The 3,825-nt window shown below is 34.3% G+C and overlaps 1 pseudogene; it reads left to right on the forward strand.

Annotated features, from left to right (window-relative positions):
- Positions 1-2,643: 2,643 nt before the first annotated feature.
- On the forward strand, positions 2,644-3,257 carry LOC103610111 (annotated as a pseudogene).
- The last annotated feature ends 568 nt before the right edge of the window (positions 3,258-3,825 follow it).

Below are 3,825 nucleotides of genomic sequence, written 5' to 3' on the forward strand. Positions count from 1 at the left end.
AATAATCATATACAGTGTATATTGACAAAATAAAAATTTAACGAAAAAAAAAATAATAAAAGTGGTCTTGACTAATTCTGCCTATTAATTTCCCCAAATAGAATTCTAGAACAATTTTTTTAAGTTCCAAAATTATTTTTAAACATGTCTCATTTCAAATTGTTAAGGCATGTTAGCAATTTCAAAACAGGCAAAAATAAACTATATTATACTTTAAACCTATCAGGATATTTTTTATATTGCTGAATTTAAAAAAACCACAAGAAACAGAATGAGATATATAATATCATTTATATAAATCTAAAAATATATACACAGAAAAAAGTAAACAATTTACAAGAACTCATACATAAAAAAGAACACATCATATATTAGAATGGTATCCTATGGAGGTGTCAGGAAGAGAGTAGACAATGGATATATAAGGGTACTTTGAAAAGTTTATGGGAAAAGGGAATTAAAAGGTAATACAAATCTTATCATGAACTTTTTGAAGACCCTTCATAAAAGGAAATAAGTATAAACAAATTTAAAAAACAAGTAATGACCTTTATATAGACCAATGATGATAATGTGCCATGAATTAAGTATGATTAATTCAACCTGCTGGTTGAACTTTGTTGTCCTTCATTAATTCATAAAATATTTATACTTAAAATTTTTATAGACAATCTAGTACATTCCAGGCACTGTGCTAGATGCTGGAGATACAATTTTGAGCAAAACAGACATGGTCAATGTTACCATAGAGCTTACAGTCTAGTTGAGAAAGACATTAAGCAAATAATCACACACACACACACACACACACACACAATTACAAATAGTAATAATGATTTTAAGTTGTTAGACCAACCTGTATTTGAAATCCAGCTCTATCGCTTACTAGTTATGTGACTTAGAGTAAGTCACTTAACCTTTCTGGACTTTCGTTTCTCTATCTATAAGATGGGAATAATACTACCTATCTCATAGGGCTGCTGTGAAGATTAAGTAATATAATGTATATAAAGCATTTAGCATGGTGCCTGGAACATAGTAAGTACTCAGTAAATGGCAACTACTGTGATGGTGATGATGATGGTGATGATGATGAAGCACAAGAAGACAATGACAACAACAACAACAAGGTGAAAGAGAAAGGAGGAGGGAGAAGGAGGACGAAGAGGGGGAGGAAGAAGAGGCAGAGGGGGAGAGTGAGAAGGAAGAAGAAGGAAGGAGGAGGAGGAGACAATCAAGGAGCCCTTTGAGTCTCATACAAGCCTATTAACTTTTATTTACACAAACTCCTAAAAATTGTGGTCATTTCTTTTCCTGGTAAGTGCTAGACTAAATAAATTAGAAGTGTGCAGAGGACAATGGCAAGTGACAGCTATGAAAGAATAGAGAAACTGGAAAAGACAGATAAAGCATGACAATAATGATAATCCTGCTGAACAAGAAAAAGTCAAAATATATTGGGTATTTTTCTAGTTTAAAAGTCTAAGACTGTACAGTTATTGATCAAAAATTATTAGAATAGAATAATTTTCTCCCATAAAGTACAAAGGTCCAGTTCCTAGAATACATAATTACGTGGAAGAACTTATTCTCCAATAAGGATTAAACAGATAATAGATCACTGTAGTTTTAATGTTGGAAGAATAGCAGCTGTGAACAACACTGAAATATAAAGACTAAACTCCCCTAAAATCTGATTTTGCACCTTCCCGAATGCTTGTATACAGAAGCTACAGACCAATGGAATGAGAAGTGAGCAGCAGTTAAGAGCTTGATGACAGTTCCTCACATTCAAATATAAGGACAATCCAATGAAACACAACTTTGAAATAAAGACAGAAAAGAGTTATTTCCAAAATATATGGGGTTTTTTAAAACTGATTTTGCTAATATTGACTATATATCTTCAGCTTAGGAACTGGGCTCTTTTTATAACCAGGAAAACATTTCTCAGAAGGTAAGGTTGCCATTTGGTAACTTAAATCTTAATTACATTACATGTTGCCTATCCATCTTAAGTTTCACTTTGTTAATAAGCCAGGGGAAACAACATCCATAGCTTCTTTATATGAGTTTGTGCGGCGTCTTTACAGACATTTAAAAACTAAAGTTCTAGAAAGAATGGAAATGCAATTTTCTCTGTCAATAACAATGATTATTTTATAATAAATACTAATCATAATTGCTATGATTTTGAAAAAGGACAGGTATGATAGAAGGAACAAAAAAGAAAGCATATAATTCTAGTTCAATCTAAACCCCCCTCCCCAAACCTCTAATTTACCCATTTAAAAATAAAGTAATTATAAAATCATTCTACCATAATCTTGACTACAGGATACTGTCCAAATCACTTTTTTTCCTTCTTTGGTGGATATTATTTTCCCTTTGGCAATCTCCTCTTGAATTAGAAATGTATTTCCCCACTGTATAGGGGTAGAGTCTTTTACCATTTTTTTCATACATCATTAGAAAATCAAAAGACAATTCTGAGTGCCTTTACAGTTTAGAATTTTAAAGTATAATTTTTTCAGTCATCCAGGGAATATTGTCCTGAAGTCTGAACGCTGATGCTGTTACCCATAAAACCTGAGCCAGATCCACAGCTATCTTCTAACTTTCTCCCAGTGTCTAACACCATAGATGTTCACCAATGAGAAAGCTAATTCACCAGCTTCCCACCTTAACAGGTTCAAGAATGAAGAGAAAGACACAAAAGAAATGATACAGTGGTGTATAGAAGTTAATATGAAACTGAGGAAAGCTAAGAAAGATGACCAGGTACTAGAAAGGAGAAATGTAAGCTCACTTTCTTACTGCTGCTGCTACTTCTCCACTATAGGAAAACAATAACTACTAGGGCTTTGTAAACTGTTCTGTTGCTGACATTGTGAAAGACAGAAACAGCAATATTTGGAAGCCAACTCCCAGCTACCCAAGTTGCTAGAAAACTGCTTTCTATAATAGCCCTCCATAGACAATATAATCCAGGCTGGTTTTATTCCAAAATGTGTGCCTTTCTCTGATTGTAGTCCTATTGAATTTTAATTTGCTTAGTTGCACTTACTAATACTGATTCTGGGAAATCAAAATAGACAAATCTATGGTAGATGGAGGTGCTATTCCAGCATTCATTGCTCTGTTAGCATCTCTCCATTCACAGATCAGTGAATAAGCTATATAAGATCTTAGAAAACATTGCAGGTAACAGTTCAGCTTTCCAAGATTTGGTTATCAAGGAGAGAACAGACCTATAGTTACTAGAGGTGGGAAGGGGGAGGGGGAGGGGAGTTAGATACTAATTGGGTAAGGGACACAAAGAATAATGATTTGTAATGATGAACATGCTAATAATATTGATTTGATCATCATATATTATACACCAATACTGATAGTCAACTCTGTACCCCATAAATATGCATAATCAAAAATAAATAAATAAAATGCAAAATACACACACAAAAAGAATGGTACAATAGCACTTTATTAATTCTGCTTACAGTTCCTGATACGTCACCCTCAGCATGTGGTTATTCACATCAGTTTAACTTGACTCTTTCAAACCTATGCTGCAATAAGAATCCTACTCCCCTGTGAGATACTGTCAAGCAGATTCTTCCTACTTTAGTTTATCACCTGCATCACAATGATCTAGAAGTATTTACAGATATTTGATGGACTATCTTCTACCTCACTGATGGTCCAAATGAAGTAACCGAAATAGCTGTTAAAATAGGAGTTTTGGGGACCGGCCCGGTGGCACACTGGATAGTGCGCCGCTTGGGAAGCGCGGCGGCGCTCCCGCCCGAGGGTTCGGATCCCACA

Source organism: Galeopterus variegatus, unplaced genomic scaffold (genome assembly GCF_000696425.1).
Source record: "Galeopterus variegatus unplaced genomic scaffold, G_variegatus-3.0.2 Scaffold10608, whole genome shotgun sequence".
Classification (NCBI taxonomy): Eukaryota; Metazoa; Chordata; class Mammalia; order Dermoptera; family Cynocephalidae; genus Galeopterus; species Galeopterus variegatus.